The sequence below is a fragment of the Protomyctophum bolini genome (assembly GCF_963924005.1).
Source record: "Protomyctophum bolini genome assembly, chromosome: 1".
NCBI classification, from domain to species: Eukaryota; Metazoa; Chordata; class Actinopteri; order Myctophiformes; family Myctophidae; genus Protomyctophum; species Protomyctophum bolini.
In genome coordinates, this window is record NC_137862.1 from 41,247,172 (window position 1) to 41,265,404 (window position 18,233).

At 40.9% G+C, this 18,233-nt stretch overlaps 1 long non-coding RNA gene across 1 annotated transcript; it reads left to right on the forward strand.

Moving 5' to 3' along the window:
• The first annotated feature begins 1,631 nt into the window (after positions 1-1,631).
• Positions 1,632-3,235, forward strand: LOC308315402. Its single transcript, XR_013964025.1, has 4 exons — positions 1,632-1,669; positions 1,959-1,991; positions 2,102-2,149; positions 2,394-3,235. It is a non-coding gene; the product is annotated as an uncharacterized lncRNA (long non-coding RNA).
• The last annotated feature ends 14,998 nt before the right edge of the window (positions 3,236-18,233 follow it).

Genomic DNA, 18,233 nt, shown 5'->3' on the forward strand with positions numbered 1-18,233 from the left:
GCACGGTTAAGAAGAATTATTATATTATATATATTATTTTTTTGTAAAAGTGAAAACCACTAAATATTACCATTACTCATTGTTTTACAACATATTACCATTATAACGTTTCACCCATAGTCCTACATACTTACACCTAGAAACCCCATTCAAACCTATTTAGGTTCATCCTACGGTGGACATCTGTGCCTGAAAAGGAATCTTTGAAATGTTTCATAGTTTTAGAAATATAGTGCTTTCAAATTTGAGACATTTATAGGCAGATAGTGGCACTTCAAAAAATCACTTTCACCTAGAAACTCCATTCACACTTTGTAAAATTCAGCTTACTGTGGAGACACATGCTGGAACTTTTTACTTTGAAATGTTTTGTAGTTTCTGAGTTATTTAACTTAAACGCCCAATGTATTCTCAATGGCAATAGCACAAATTTTGGCCTCACCAGTCTGGCCCCTGTCTGGACAACAACCCCCTTCCCCAAAGGTAGCTCCCTCAGAGGAGGGAGTTATGGCCAAATATCACAATGCGACAATATCATTATGCTTACAATATTAAGAATTCTGTTTTAAGTTAATAGTAGTGGTAAAATGTAAACTATATTTTTGGGGTAGTTAATCATTCAGTCTATCCACTATTGAGAGTATGTTCTCTCTTTAATTACAGCAGCAGTATTTATTTTAGAAGCTTAAGTCCTTGTATCAGTAAGTCTTGAATAGATTAGTAAAGATAATGAGATATACAGAAGGGGGCTGTAATGCAACTATTAAGGATGCAAACTGCCTTAATACCCCATGAAGAAGAAGGATCAGTAAATCTTTGATCCACAGAAGGGGTCTAGAGACAACAAGCCAGACTGTCTATTAAGCCAGGCTTGCTGATCCCGGCTCGCCAAATCCGCCAATTCTGAGCCTCGCTTGGCTTTAGTGGAACGGAATAAACCAGGCTGTAAAGATCAGGATTTAAAAAGCCTGGCTTTGGCCTATATCCTGGATTAGTTAATCCAAGATTCGTGAAATAGGCCCCCGGCATGCATTTCAGTGTTGTTGTTTTTGTTGAATCGACGTACGGGGGTGGAGGCAGTCGCAGAAGACAAGACTCTCCAACAAATGCTTATATTAGTTCTTACACAGTTTTTCTCCGGAGAAATTCAGTTGAAAGGTCAGTGTATTTTTATATCCGATATCTACCGTGTGTAGTGTAATTGCACGTGTTAAAATCGTTTCGATCTTTATCTGTGTATGTTTCCCTCTAGCTAGCTAGCCTAGCTACCTGGGCAATCTATTGTTTGGACGAGGGGATAAGGTTAGCATTAGCAAACGTATAACTCATGCTATTTTAACAGGTAACTTCTTATTGTGTTGATAAGTCCTTAAACACAATTATTCGAATTAGATAAGATTTGATACGTTGCTTGTGTAGACTACATAAACAGCATTTAGCTGTAAATCACATTTTTTGTCATTCTTTGTTTTAGAACTTCTCCTATGGTACCACATCAATACAGCATGGGGTCTGTGTGTATGTGGGGTCTGCAAGGCTAAATCTTCGTCAAATGTCTGTCTTGCAAATGTAAAAAATATCACATAGTAGGCTAATGTTTAAAACAGACTTTTTTTGTTATTCTATTATAGGTGCAGATGCAGTGACCAAAATGAGCATTGCCATGCAGGTACGTTCTTCTGAGCCATTTCTTTTACTCTTCTCTCTGTTGTCTCCTCTAAAGGAACTTTGCTAGGCCACAATTGCAAATAAAGATTTGTCTAATTACAACACATTTTGATTTAATTTTTGTCATTTTGTTGTTTTATTCTAAGCCTGATTTTTACACTTGGTTGCATGCTGAATATAGCTGGTCTACAAGCTCGCAGCACATTGTGTGCTTGTAGATCTTCTGTTTTCATCAAATTGATTTTTATGTACATACAATGTTTACCATTTTGTTGTTACTGTGATTTCAGACACAGGACTTGGATCTGTTGGGCGTACAAACGGTAAGAACATTTCTACCACTGAATTAAGGTTGCATGCTACAAGCTCTCTTGCCTCAAGTTTGCTGTTACATTTGAAAGAAATTTGACTTGAATTTGATTTCATTTTACAGACAAGGTGACATGCTGTACAGAGCTGAGACATCGTTCTTTAATTTAAGGTAATTGTTCATTTTACCAAGGACAGAAAATTGGCACCCAACAATGTGTAACTGTGTACCATTGTTACCATCATAAGATTTTAAATGACTGAGGTGTATTATGATGAGTACTGTGGCACTCTGTGCCACACTATGAGCTTGTAGATCTGCTATTTTTCAACAGATAACAGCTTTTTAAAAGTGATGGTAGGTAGGCCTATGATTAAGGTGAAAATAATTTATTTAATTAATTCTGTGATTTCAGACGAACTTTCGCTGGAGGAAGACCTATCGACTTCAAATGCAACCTCTGCTGGAAAGGCTACCACCAGTCGGGTTTCCCTGACCCTCTACTATACGCAACATCCAGACCTCAAGGAACGCACCCAGCTTTCCGTGCTCGGACATACAGACATGGGGACATACATACATTGCTACGCTCAGAAACTCCTGACTCCACTCAGAAGAGAATTGGTGTTTTAAAGACTTAAGCACTTACACTTGAGAACTGATGTCTTCTAAATCCTCACAGATTTTAGTTAAAACATTTGCTGCAAAATAATATATATTTACAGATTTGTGCCACATTTTCACGATGTTTCAAAATTAGCAAATCTACAAACTCGTTTTCAACAGCTTACAGCTTTTTAAATAATGGTTAAAGTGGCTAAAACCAGGGGATCTTGGACTTCAGTGACAGGGACCTGGGGTCTGAGAGCCGGAGACGTTGGACAGGGTGCATTTTGGAACTTCTGCTGGCGGCCACCACCAGTCAGGCTTCATAAAGGAAGGAAACGGACAGGCACGGCAGGCAGCTCATCAAATGGTGGTCCGTGGCTCAAATGCTGAATAACTTTGGCATGAAAAGGGTTCAAACCCACCGCTATAGGGGTTTCATTGAATTTCTTGAATGTATGCTGCACGATTTCTTGCTCAAAAGGTGAATCTCGATTGTGTGTTCTGTTTATTGCTGTGTAACTGTTATTGCAACATTACTGGGCCTACATAACTAACTCCACACAGAATAGACTTGGTGTTTTATAGAAATTAAACTTGAACTGATTCCACAAAATGTCTTCTAAATCCTCGCAGATTTTAGTTAAAACGTTCACTGTGTTTGGGCCACATTTTAGTATTAGCAAATCTACAAGCTTGTGAGCTTGTAAATCTGCCAACAATCTAACAGCTTTTAAAATTATGGTAAAAGTGTTTGAATGGTATGACTGTTTTCTGAAAAGCCTAGATGTTTCTGTATCATTGGTGTTCAAACGATTTACTCCAATCTGAAAATATGTTGTTCCAGGGACCGCGCTACGAGCTTGTAGGTCTGCTATTTAGTTTTATCCTGAAAATGTGCAAATCTTTGAATATATATTGTTTCAGAGCAAACGTTTTTAAACTCATCTTTGCTTCTGGGTAGTCCCTGGAACAACATATTTTCAGATACTGTAGGTGTCTGCGGCCAATTTCATAATATTTCTGGGGTCCTTGACATAACATAATTTGAGAACCACTAATATAGAAACATAGGTTTTTCAGAAAACTGTGGAAATGTGGACACAATCTTATCCAACATGTTCTGGTGGTTTCAGGAAAGTTGGTGTTTTATAGATTTTAGAAGCCAGTGGTTCTCAGAGTGGTCTTAAAGTGCATTCTCAGCAAAATGACATAAAAATCAACCACTTGTATTCTAAACTTGGTTGTTTACATATTTTTTCTATGTGCCTAAATGATTTCATTGTAACCTTTTTTTTTCCTAATAAAGAAACAAAATTAAGTATACATTTGCTGCTTTATTATGTTTCTATAAATATGTGGGAGGGAGGTGAGCATGGGGGAGGATCGAGGATATATGGGGGGGGGGGGGGGGGTGTCATAAGACAGCTCCACGCTGTCCTGCTGCTGCCGTCGTAGCTGACGTTCGAGTCGCGGCAGAGAAGCGGGGCGCCGGCTACACGCGCGTCGGCGCGCACGGCACACGCTGATCAAGAACGACGCGGCCACATCGTGCGACGCGCCCGGCGGAGGACACGATCGGCGGCGCGCGGCGACCGCCTCCCGCAGGCGGCGCGCCATAACTTGCTAGCTGGGTAATCGAGGACGTTTACATGGTTGTAGAGATGTTCATTTTGGAATGTGATGAAAGCATGCTTTTTTAAATTGTATTTCTATGCTTTGGCAAGAGTTGAAAAACTGAGAATTAATCTCACCAAATCTTTCAATGGTCCTTTTAAGCTTTAATCTTCAACAGTAATACTCACTTCCTGGGATGGATTCCAACACATTTATAAAGCTTGCTGCTGTAATTACTTTTTTTCTACTTTTACTTTTTTCTTTTTTCAATTTCGCCCTTTGTGGAAAAAACTTCTTTTGACCTCGTCTAACTTTACACAGCACTTTCCCTCTTTTAACTAAAAGGGTTTTCCTCGTTCGTATAGCCTATCTCAAGAACCATGAAACCAATCACCTTCACAGTTGGTGTGTGCATTGCCACGAGCGAGTGCACCGTCAAGTCTGAAGTCGGACGGATGAGCAGATGTCCACAGATAGGCGATAGCGTGCGCCGCGACAAGTCAAAGTACAAGCCATTCATGCAAATTCACACTGGGTGTCACCAGGCAGCAAATGTGAATATAAATGCTAAAAAGGCTTTTCGATAGGACCATTTAACTAGAACCATTTCTCTAAAGAAGGTCTTGCTCTGTGCCTTGGCCAGTTGATCGTGTTGATAAATGCATCAGCCTCCTGAATTAGAATTAGATACCCTCAAGCATTTCAGCTGGCTGGTCAGTCAAGGTTTTTTGGTTTGAGAAAAGAAAATCTCTCTGAATGCCTGATACTATCTATACCTTCTAGTTGCTATGGAGCAATATGATTGAAACATTTCAATGTCCACAGTCAAACACGGACTGATGGACTATCACTTTATTATTATAACTTTATCTTGTTTGCCACATGAGTGCCACAACATGAAATCTAAATAATGTTAACCATATGCCCTATTACTGCCCTATAACAGACTTAAATTATATTTGTACTTAGGCTGTCTGCTCTCATGAAAGTTTATAGTTAGAGAAATTAAAAGTCCAGCCATCTGCTGTCCAGCCTCTCCCACCCCTCACTGGGGAAAATTCTGGGAGGAAAACAGAAATTGGGCGAGTAGTCTTGTTACCTTACTGCATACATTCAATCTGTAGAATTACAGATTATATTGTTTGACGACATTTTTGTTACATCATTTTTCATTCACATAAATACATTTTTATCAGAAATGTATTTGACTTCCTTATGCCTTATGTCAGTGGTTTTCAACCAGTGGTCTGTGGACCACCAGTGGTCCTTGATGGGGATTCATGTGGCAACTAAATGATGGATACTTGGTAACCAAATGGACCCTTATTAGATATTTAACCCTTATAACTCATATGAGTGTAAAATTAAACCAAATGTACACTTATGGGTCCATTTGGTTTCACTTTACGCTCTCAAGAGTTAAATTGTTGTTAAACATCTGCATTACTTAATTTACAAGATGTCTTCAAAATTAGAGAATATAAAATAATTGTTATTTTGATCAACGGGTGTCTGTTATCTCTCCTAATGGTACAGCATGGACTTGTGGACAAAGTCTTATCGACAACCACTACAAAATATTAAAAGTTTTGGGTCTGAGAGGCTAAATGTGGTCCGTTGCACGAATGCTGAATAGATAATGGACCTTGATATGAAAAGGGTTGAAAACCACTGCCTTATATTATTTCAGTGTGGAAATATTTTGCCTGTTTGACTGTTTGATTGGTAAACACCTCCCCATCTCAACACTGGAGATCAATGGACATTTACTTACGTACTGTACTTAAGTACAATTTGGAGGTATTTGTACTTTACCTGAGTATTTCCAGTTTCCAGTAGTTTTACTTCTACTCTCCACTATGATCTCAGAGGCAAATATTGTACTTTTACTCCACTACATTTATTTTTAAACTTTAGTTACTTTATTATTATTACAAAACATACATTAAACACTTCAGCCTTTATACATTTCGGCCATTTGAAAATAGCCGACCCTACAAGCTCACAATGCGACGCATTGTGAGCTTGTAGATCTGCTATTTTCAAAATATTGGTATGCATTTGAAAACTTTAAATGGAACATTCTGCATAGTGAGTACTTTCTCCTTTGGTACTTTGATTCCAACACTTTTTACTTGCATTCAAGTACATTTTGAAATCTGCACTTTTACTTTCTACATTGCAGTATTGATTCTTAAATAAAACAATCGAGTAGGCCTACTTTTTTTCCACCACTGCCAATGGCTAGATCAAAAGGAAGGTGGAGGACCGGTGTACAAAGTACCACCATAGTATTGATGTTTCTCAGTGCGTCCAGATGGTGCTGCCATCCTACAGTATTTTCCCAGATAACCCCCGCAAATGATCATCTGACATTAGGTCAACATCAATCTGGGAACCCAGATCAATCTCAATCTCTCATGAAGCCGTCTTGAGAGAATAGCTCAACGTCAACAGTTTGTTTTCTTATGAACTGCTTTTAAATTGTTCAAGTGAAGCCTGTCCCGGTGTCCCCCCATGTGAGTTTCTAATCTGTGCTGCTGGGATCTCTGCTGCAGCGTTGCCTTTCCAAAACGGCTACTTCTGCTGCAGCTGATATGGAGAGCTGTGGGTTTTTCATTTATTGAAAAAAACACGAAAAAAACATTGATTTTACAGTATAAATTGGGAGTCCCAGAGATAGAAATTTCATAAAATGGGGGTCCGTAGCCCAATTCAGGTCAAACCCGGAGGTCCTTGAAATGAACCTGATTGAGAATCACTGCTAGAGCCTTAAAGATCTTCTATTATGGGGGTCCCTGGCGTATATTTTCACGTTCAATTTAACACGTATTGTTTTTACTTCATGGGGCTGTGCGAAAAAATGTTATGCCTCAATTTCTATACCAAATACAGTACATAGCTATGGATATTTGTTATTTTATATTTTTAAGTGTAGCAACAGTGATAACAGCACAGTATAGGTAAACAGTGCTCTTAATTTACATTTCACAGACCAGAAGACGGAACACTCCGGCCATGTTTAGGTGTTTAGACAGATATCTGGTGTTGTGTTTATAGACGGTTGCGTCCGCTCTCAAATGAGCACTTGCCGGTCGGGGCAACCTGAAGGCAAACTCCACCTGCCCGAAAGTCCAAGAGTCCGTTGCAAGTTTTGGCCCATATTGGCCATAGTATAATATGATTATGAAACAATGAAGATTGAGGTAGAACTTCAATCTACTTTGACTTCTTTGGCCCAGTGGGGTGAGAAGAAAGAAGGAGAGGGAAGAGACTGGTCGAGCTGGGTTATAGTGACAAAGGAGGAGGTTGAAGTGAAGTGACAAGTGAAAAGAGAAACAAAAGAGAAACAGAGGTATAGATAAGCAGAGAGTGGAGACAGAGCGGTAGAGAAGAGACAGACAGTACATTGACTTTGAGGAGGTTAAACTCGGAGAGTCTATGCCCAGAAGAGACAGATTATGATAAGGCGAGGGGGGAGAAAGGAGGAACAGATTTCATTAGGAGGCGCAGGAGGAGGGAGGTTCTGGGATGAAAGCGCAACGCCTTTTTTTTTTACCTGTGTTGTTAGACAAGCTAATTAGGTTAGCAGCTAATTACCTTGTTTTGATTCACTAAGTCACCTTGACCTAAGCTTGGGCCTATTCAGTTAGTAGATGAACACTCAACACACACACACACACACACACACACACACACACACACAGGAACACCCAGACACACACGCACGCACACACGCGATGTAGAAAAGCAAGCAGACAGCTAAGGCATATTGGATTTCCATGGGGGGTCAAGTCCAGAGAAATTAATCAAGTTTTCATCCACATTATTTTTAAAACCCCTCTCTCCGTCTGTCTATCTCTCTCTTTACTCTCTCTCTCGTTCTCACTAACGCACGCACACACACACACACACACACACACACACACACACACACACACACACACACACACACACACAGGTTTCACTTTACTGCACTTTAATAACTTTGGCATTATTGAAATGTAATCAGATTATGCCTTATTGTAAATGTAATCAGATTACACATCATTGCATTATTTCAGTCACATTATGTTATGTAAGACAGGGGCCATTATGAATAAATTGGACTAAAGTAGGGACAAAATAAAAAGGAGAAGAACAGGAGGGAATAGAGAAAGACAAAGACACACGTCGTCCGTCTTGTACTGACATTGTTTCTTCCGCAGCTCCCTGGCGGTCCGGGCGTCTGCCCACAGTGCAAGGTGGCGTCTGAAGAGCACAAAGATGACCAGGTACGGTGCCAGGACGAAGATTTGTCCCGACCCCAAAGACCAGAACAGGGCTAGCCCTAGTAGTGACTCTACTGGGCTAAACCACGGTGTTGAACAGGGCTAGCCCTAGTAGTGACTCTACTGGGCTAAACCACAGTGTTGAACAGGGCTAGCCCTAGTAGTGACTCTACTGGGCTAAACCACAGTGTTCGGGCTAAAGCAGAGAGAACAGGGCTAGCCCTAGTAGTGACTCTACTGGGCTAAACCACAGTGTTCGGGCTAAAGCCCAGAACAGGGCTAGCCCTAGTAGTGACTCTACTGGGCTAAACCACGGTGTTCGGGCTAAAAAGCACTCTACGGCGACCGTTGCCTAATACGAAGAAGAAGGTGGCGATCTAGCCGATGACAGCGGCGGAATTATAACCGGCGGTCTGGCGTGAGGACAACATGGCCGCCCTTGTCATCTGTATAGTGGCGTTTCAGAGTCGGTCGTCTCCTCGGTCACAAACACGGAAGAGATGCGTACCTTCGACCACACGCTGACCTCCCAGGTGTATCCCATTCTGGCCAGACGACTGTCGGACGTGGAGTTGACGTCGTGAATGACGGCGGCACCGTACACGGCCCTCTGGGCGTTGAGGACCTGGACGGCAAAGCTGCAGCCTTCAGAGCGTGCCACGAGGGCGACGAGTGTCGATTCTATGTAGAATCATGTAGGCGGCGATGTACTTGAACTTGACAACCAAGTTGGAGCTGTGTTTAGCCATGCAATCAGATATGTGTTCATGTCAGGGAATGTATGAACTATGCAATGAACCTAGGCATATGAAGTTATTTGCATAGGAGAACTGACAGCATGCATCTCTATACAGATGTGTTTTACTAGGCTACAAAGTTTAGCAACAGCTTACTTTTTTATTATTTTATGTCCAGCTCTTGGTGTGTGTGTAAACACAAACTTTGTCCTAACACAAACATTATTTTTTCTTACTAAACAGCTAAGCCAAACAGGCCTGTATTTCTTCAGTGATTGATGTTGATGAGATCCTATATTCCTATGACATAAACAACCCATGGCCAGGATGTCATCATGGTATCGGGCACAAACCAGAGCCATAGAGTAAGACAGAGTTACGACATTGAGGGGGCAGAAAACAGCCTGTCACATGGTTCATGTACTCGCGCGAGCCCATAGACTCCAATGCATTCCGTAAACTTCCGGCTGTCCCTTTGAAAAAGGACAAACCAATAGAAGTCTATGTAGAAGAGCCTGGCCCTATGAAGTGAATGGAGTTGTTGTAACTCTGTCTTACTCTATGGCTGTGGCACAAACAAATCAGTCAGCTCTAGGCATGTAACGATATATAGATATATATTGATATTAATCCTGACGATATGAATCGATTCGAATCGATTCATTGAAATAAAAAAATCTTTGCTATTGCTTAATTGTTGTTTTATGCTCTTTGCTATTGTTTTTTATTGTCTAAGGCCACTGTATTCTTGCTTGCTTAATGTTACTTTACGTTTTTGTTTTTATCTTCTTCTGCCCTGTAAAGCACTTTGCGTTGCATTTTATGACACGAAAGGTGCTATATAAATCAAGTTTATTATTATTATTATTATTATTATTATGGGACCGACCAACTTCAAACTGCACATGCAGCAGCAATGGCTTGATCAGGGCCAAATACTATAGCGGCCCAACCCTATAGTATTCTAGTATTATATTATCACCAAATTATTTATGGATTAGGGCTTAATAGTTTAGCTCAAGCGTTAATGTTGATATACTGTATGATGGTATTAAGTTATTAAGGAATGGCCAGATGTGCCAGTATTTCACGGTTTAACACTCTTCCCATTACTGTTGCCTAATTATACAGTCAGGCACATATTATATTACACACACAGCCAACAGCTTGGAAGGCGGGATTCAACTTTCAACTTTCATTCCCTCCCCCCAATTCTTAATTTCTTTATTATGCTTAATTATGTCGTGAGAGCTGACAGTATGCTGACAGTTGTGAGCTTGTAGATCGGCTAACTTTGGCGCGCGACACCACAGTACAACTAAGTATAAAATATATAAAATATTTCATTTCTGTCCTATAATTTGTCTTCCTGGCAACGATTGCTCGCTCCCCGTCTTTCTCTTTCTTATAGCCCTTGAGGCTTACACTTGATATTGCAGCAAAGGGTAGTGTGAAAATTCACCACCATGAAAAATGAAAATTTGTTAAAAATGAGTTTATGGAAGTGGCAGGGTGAGAGAAGGAGGAGTGATGAAATGTTTTCCCATGTCTCAATGTCTGTAAAAAATAAAGTGTGGATTGTTTCTAGATGGGAGTAATGAAGTAAGAGTGCGTACGTGTGCATGTGTGTGTGCGTGCATGTGTGTGTGTGTGTGTGAATGCATGCGTGTGTACCATGTTTTACTGTATATATGGGAACTACAAAAAGTTCCCCTTGGAGCACACGTCTCAGGTAGGTTGTGGGCCAGCAATGTTCAGAATTTGCCAATCAGGATGGAATATGAAAAATCGGACGGATCCGTCTCGACCACTCGACTATAGAGATAATGTGCACCAATGTGTGTGATATTTGGAGAAAATGTGCAAAAATTGGCCTCCTGGTGGTGCTATTTGTTGTTGTTGTTGCTGCAAGAGTGAGGTCTAGCCAACACCAACTCGGGATTCCTGGATCGCTGCCCTCCACAATGTCCTATCCAACATCAGGTTTTTTGTTGTTTTTCTTCTTTGTAATTATTTGTTTGGTCCAAAATATTGTGTTTGTTGTCATGATTTGTCACGACTCGAGTTGGCTTCGTACGACGCTTTAAAGGTCTTTGAATAAATACTTTGTGAAGTGTCTATGGGGAAAATGCATTGGGAATTATTTCCTGGGCCTGGCGTCGTCATGAAAGGGGGCAGGACTGCGAAAAAGGGTGGCCGGTTGAATGTACAGCTGAATGTTAACACATTGTGAAGCATATTTACATATAGCGATGGTTTGTACTGGAGGAGAGAAAACAAAAAAATTGCATAGATTCTCAAAATCTCAAAGGATTCAAGGAAAGCTATGACTTCTACAAGAAGAAGACTACAAGATATGGTTTACATTACAAGATAATAGCATAAACACAAACAACCATTTATATTCTGATATTGACACTAATGGGTTTGACACCAACAATGGATGTGTATAGGTAAACATGCTTAATCGATCCCTCAAAGGTAATCACACATTAAACATTTGACCTCCAGTAACCTCATGAGGTGACTAGATTAAGCCAGACTAAATCTAAATATAAGATTTAGAAACGTTTAGTAATTCTAGTAAGACTTAAGGGCCTTGCAAACGGGGAGTAATAACAGGGAGACCTGCGTTTTTGCTCGGAGAAGTCGCGGTACGACAACGCAAGCGTATTTACGTGAGCGCGGTCCAGTTAATTTGTTGCACGCGTGCTCGTTACGTGCACACGCCCGCGACTCACCAGAACTGGATTCTGTTCAGCTTTTTTTTACGCTAGCGTTGTTGCGCTCTTCAACAGACCTGTGTTGATCCAGGCAACAATTTTGCAAGGCCCTTAAAAAACATAATTGATCCGGGGAAGAGGCGTCAGTGAATCCTCGCTATGAGTCTGGCCGGAACCAGGCTTGCCTTATATGCCCCATCCGGGACGAGGATAATTAGTAAAGTAAGTAAATGGAGCTACATTGAGTGTTTGGCATATTCTACCTATTTGAATGTTGCATGCGTTTGTTTATCTACTATGCTCTCTTATTGGACTTTGCATACGGTATCTATCTATATCTGCTGTCGGGAAGAAACTACCTAACTAAGAAGAAAACCTTATATTTTGAAAACAAAGCAATACTGCCTCATCAATGTTGGTGTTTATATTGTCAATTACATGCATGAGAAGGGGAGAGGTGGTGGAGTTAGATGTTTTAGCAGGCAGTTTGAGGGTCCAATGGAGTTAAGAGGTTTCGTCCAAACCGTTTTTTACTACCCGCGCTATATGGGGGACCCTAAAAAATAATGGGCCCAGGGACCCTGGTCGGGGTTAATCAGTCCCTGAATCTCGTTTAGCTCAATCATCACTATCCTTCGCCAGGTGTTCTTTGGTCTCTTTTTCTTCCCAACTGGGGTCCATCTCATGATCTCAAGGCAACTTTGCGTAACCTTTCATTTCAATTATTTTAATTGCCAATGTTTTGACAATTAAGATGTCTTCATCACCAACGCAAACATTTGCAAATATGTATGGGCATTAATTATGAGTTTGTGTACAAAACTAAATTGGTATTCAGCATGATGCCGTTTTAGTTGTAATTCTTCACATGGATAAGCGATTGCACACACACACACACACACACACACACACGCCCGTGCCAGGCGGAGATGTGACTTATATTCATTATAATGCCTTCTGAGGGCAGCATTTAATTTCATTGGTTCTCCCGACCGTCCAATCAGCGTGAGCACAGGACATCTCTGTGAACAAAGGTCACTATTCAGTCGATCAGAGAGAGACCGTTGTTCAAATAAATGAGCATGTGACGTTTTATATGAACCACCGGTCGGGGATGAGTAAACACCCTGGCAGACAGACAGAGCTAATACAGAGATAAACAACTGAAAAGGTTTAGCAAAGATGAAGGGCGCTGTGTTTATATTGGAGGTCCTAGCTGTCATGCTTTTGAATCTTCTTCAAATGACTAATACTGCGAAACCTACAGGTAGGCCTACTGTACATGCACACATAACACGTAGGCTACTGTTAAAAAATAGACACCCACTCTCACTATGAGATTGCTATGACACAATTAAAACAAAGTAATGCAATTGTTAGTTGCAACTCAAGTCCTTCTCTAGGCCTATCACTTTCACACAAAACTAATTAGGGTTAGGGTACAACTAATTAATGTACAGTTCAAGTATAGATCAGATTGTTGATGAGATATTTTTAAATGAAGTGTATCACAATCTTGTATTGACACATTGAAATTTGCAGTAATGCGTGCGTGTGTGTGTGTGCGCGCGTTTGTGTGTGTGTGTTGTCCCTATAGTAACAGATTATTTAACTTATTTAGCTTCCACAATGTTGTGTAACATACTGTATATTCAGTAGTTGTGACAGTGAGCAACATATTACATGTACAGAACAGAACAGACATTTTCTTCACCTGCCATATGTCAGAATGAGTACAGTTTAACACTAGAATGTTAATTATGGATTCTATTTTTTTCCGAGGACAGTCAACAGACAATCGTGATTCACTCAATGTTTCTGGCTTTCTTCTTCTTCTTCCAGCTCCTCCTCCAGCTCCTCCGCCAACTATCGGCGACCTGCGTGGGAAAATGTTCACTCTATCTCCAACAGATACGGTCACTTTTAAGTCCCCTCTCGGCTCTCCCTACACTAGTAGCACTAGCCATGGTGTGTCCGTGTGTCTGCGCTACATATCAGAGGGAAAGAAACAAACCATATTCACCCTGAGTCCAAGCTCCCGCACGGTAGATAATCAGTGAGTAGGCCTACTTATTTAGCTATACTAGGGTTGTAGATGTACGTCAGATTGTGAGGTGACACACCAAAAAAATAAAAAATCTTGGCCGTAGCCAAAGCAGACGATAAGGAAACATTGGGCGAATAACACATTCTGAAATACCAAACGCATAATCAGTTTCCTCCGAGGTGGAAAGCCTGGTGACGCAAGGTTACTGTCCAGGTGCTCCTAATGCACCTTGATTGGAACTCCAATGCCCGGCCCCAGCCTACATAACAGAGAGATACACTCTGCGTCTCTGGTCCTTAAATGAAATCCTCATTAACTACACTTGTGTCCCTTCCTTGCATCTTAGTCCCTCCCACCAAGGAAGCATGTAGGAAATGAGAAGAGGAGAGGAGAAAAGAAAAACCTATCAATTACTGTACACACCCCATGAAGCCTTGAATTCATTGACATTTTTTAGGTTGTTTGTTGTAGCCTACTAGACTAAGACAATACTTTGTTGACCGGTGGATTCTGACTCAAAGAGTTTCCTACTGAGTCTCCTATTGACGATATTCAGACCGCTGCCATCTTGCCAGCAAGGTGCCAGCAAGGTGCAACGTCCCATAGACAGCCTATTCATCCAAACAGAACTATCTGATTGTATTAATCAACATCAAACTCACCAACATTGCAGGCTGCAGCTGTGCAAAAAGCTTGAATTATCCTCTTTCTATCTGCAAAGTGTTTGTTTCATAAAAATCCACATAGACATGTTATAAGCTACTTCCTGTCAAGAAATTCCTTGCAGGTGTTATTTTTGGAGTTTTTAGTAAAGCAACCTCCTGCTGCCTCCTGCATTATGTGCAAATTCAAAACAGGTGGTATACGCAGGTCTGTTGACTGAGTGATATCCAACGAGCACTCCCAAACTCTGAGACTTTGGAAAAAATAACCTGCACAGAATTTATTGACAGGAAGTAGCTCATAACATGACTTTGGTGGATTTTTATGAAACAAAAACTTGTTTCATAAAACAACAAAAAGTGTTTTAGATTGGACTTTTCTGTTTGGATGAATGGGCTGTCTATGGGAAGTTGCACCTAGTTAGCACCTTGCTGGCAAGATGGCAGCGGTCTGAATATCGTCAATTGACCGATGACCTGGTTATATTCTATTATTATTCTGAAAAGAAAATATTTTCTCCCTGCAGGTTAAAGCTTGAGGGTAGTAGTAGTGGCTACCTATTGGCATATCAGAAATCGACCGTCCCGCACACCGTGAATTTCCTGTCCTTTCGGGCATTCTGGGACAATGAGTCCTCTACCAAGCTGTGGACTAGTATATGTGTTGTTGTGGATACAAAGAGGGGCGTGGCCCAGGTGTTTAATGGAAAAACTGCCAGTGTGAGGAAGAGACTACCAACAGAGGTGAGTAAGGACACACACACACACACACACACACACACACACACACACACACACACACACACACACACACACACACACACACACACACACACACACACACACACACACACACACACACACACACACACACAATTAAGATGTCTTCATCACCAACGCAAACATTTGCAAATATGTATGGGCATTAATTATGAGTTTGTGTACAAAACTAAATTGGTATTCAGCATGATGCCGTTTTAGTTGTAATTCTTCACATGGATAAGCGATTGCACACACACACACACACACACACACACACACACACACACACACACACACACACACACACACACACACACACACACACACACACACACACACACACACACACACACGGTTCTGGACAACCACGGTACCACCTATACAACAGACTTGACGCCCAGGCAATACACACAGCACATCAGCCATTTGGCTTCCATGTTATGGACTCAATATGAATACAATTTAAGCAATATGTGTGGCCTCCACCCCCCTCTCATCTTTCTCACAATAGTAGCCTACACATGGGATGGTGAACAGTCATTGGCCATCAAAGAGTTTGAAGGCCAAATAACTGACATTCAGATGTGGGACTACCCTCTGCCCGATGCAGAAGCGAAACAGTATTTGACCCAGTATCGTACCAGGTATGTGCACACAAACACGCACTCATGTTACCGGTGGCTGTCTTCATCAGTGTGTGTGCATCTGATCGTGTTCACCATTACAATGGAATTAGACTCTAGTGTGTGTGTGTGTGTGTGTGTGTGTGTGTGTGTGTGTGTGTGTGTGTGTGTGTGTGTGTGCACATGCATACTGTAGTGATAGGTCGCCCACTTGGACCAGGCCTTCTATTGTCAGCTGGTCCCGGATCAGTTATGAGTCCCGTACAGCCCTGTTAGAGGAGACCTCTGCAATGAAGTAAAACCACCACCAGTGGATGAGCAGAGGAGCAGCAAGTTAACGAATGCAGAGCGAGCTAAAAGGGAGCATCAACCTACACGTGCAACGATGTTGTGATAGTTTGTGTGAAGTATAAATTAGGCTTAATGCCGCCATCAAGATATTTACGTCAGATTCATGTCTGTTATACATCAATCCTTCAATTAATTCTCAGCCTTCTTGATCAGCAGTGAAACATACAGGGAACAGAAAACCTCACTTTTTTTGCTTCGCTACCAATCTTTTATCCACAACTTACATTCTGAGCAGGTCCAAGACTGTCCAGACTGAGACACAATGCTTAGGCAAACAGTAGAATATATCAACAAAATAATATTTTACAGCTATGCTTTCTGAATTGAACTGTTCCTGCTTAATTAAACACAACTAAACTAAACTTGTTTCCGCTCACATTTTCTACATATGGGCATTTACACAGCTTTTTGATTGCACGTCTGATGTTACGCATTAATCTTTCTTTGTCCGTGAATGTTTATGGATTGTCCAAAGAAAGATAAGATGTTGATTTGAATGAGCTATTGCTTGGATACGTAATATATAGTAGACATGATGCAAATTCAAACCGAGTAGGCTATGTATTTTTATTTAGGCTATATGTAGTTCTGAGAACCGAAACACTACAAATATCTGTCTGTCCGCGGATCTGTGGAGGATGGGGGGGGGGGGGGGGGGGGGGTGTAGGCATCAGCTTCCTTGATAGGCCAACCCGACCTGTCTGCTTCACCAATTGGCTGAGCATCACGTTTGTGCAAGTGGGGATGTGTACAGCACTGGGTACTGCGAGAACGTTTATACAGGTACTCTGTAAGTATACAAATACAAGGGGTATTCTGAAACCACATAATGCATGCACTGGCTTGTTGTAGAACCACTATGCTACATAAAGCATATACAAACAAAACACCTATATAAAAATCCACAGCATAGAAATGCAGTTGAATGAATAAAAAGGGTATTTATCTTTTTTATATTTATTTAAACATTAACACAAGCTGTAACTCTGAGCTGAATGGAAAACGTTAGCCAGCATTTTTATTTGAGTCCAAAGCTCTTGCCAACAAACTATTTTTTTTCCTTGCTTCCCAATTGATGTATAGGTCTTGGTTTAGCAAAATGACTCCCAAATTAGTAGTTTAGATTGTGCACACAGTGCAGTGTTACACCACATTTGGTTACACACACACACCACGCCCACACACACACACACACACACACACACACACACACACACACACACACACACTAAAACTAGTAACTGAATTAGGAAAAATAATGGGCAAAACAAACTAAAACTAAACTATAATGAAGAATCACAAACTATTAAAACCACACACACAGAGAGAGAGAGAGAGAGAGAGAGAGAGAGAGAGAGAGAGAGAGAGCATGCTTGTGGAGTCAAGTGAAACCAAAGCCCTATATAGACACCTAGTGGTTATGCATGTGCACTACACCTGTGCAGGGACATCACATGATTAAACCAGTGCAGTGAATAATGTGCAGCATGATGCGGCCATTCTGAATTATAATATGTGATATATTAATCATTAATAATTAATGTTGGAGCTATCTACAGAAACACACACATTGGGCCTATTGCTGGTAGGCACAAATATCTTCTCAGTTGTTAAATGGTGCATTTATATAGCGCCTTTATCGAAGGCGTTTTACGTAGATTGTACATTACAGTACACTTCGACACTGTAACTCTGGGGGAGCCCTGGGTCGAACTGGTATAACAGTGTTGTTTTTATTGACTAAAACTATGACAAAAAATGTACGTCGACTACCTTTTTTCACTGACGAAAACTACATAAAAACTAAATGAAAACTAAGCCATGGTGACTAAAACTATGTCTTAAATGTACTGTCG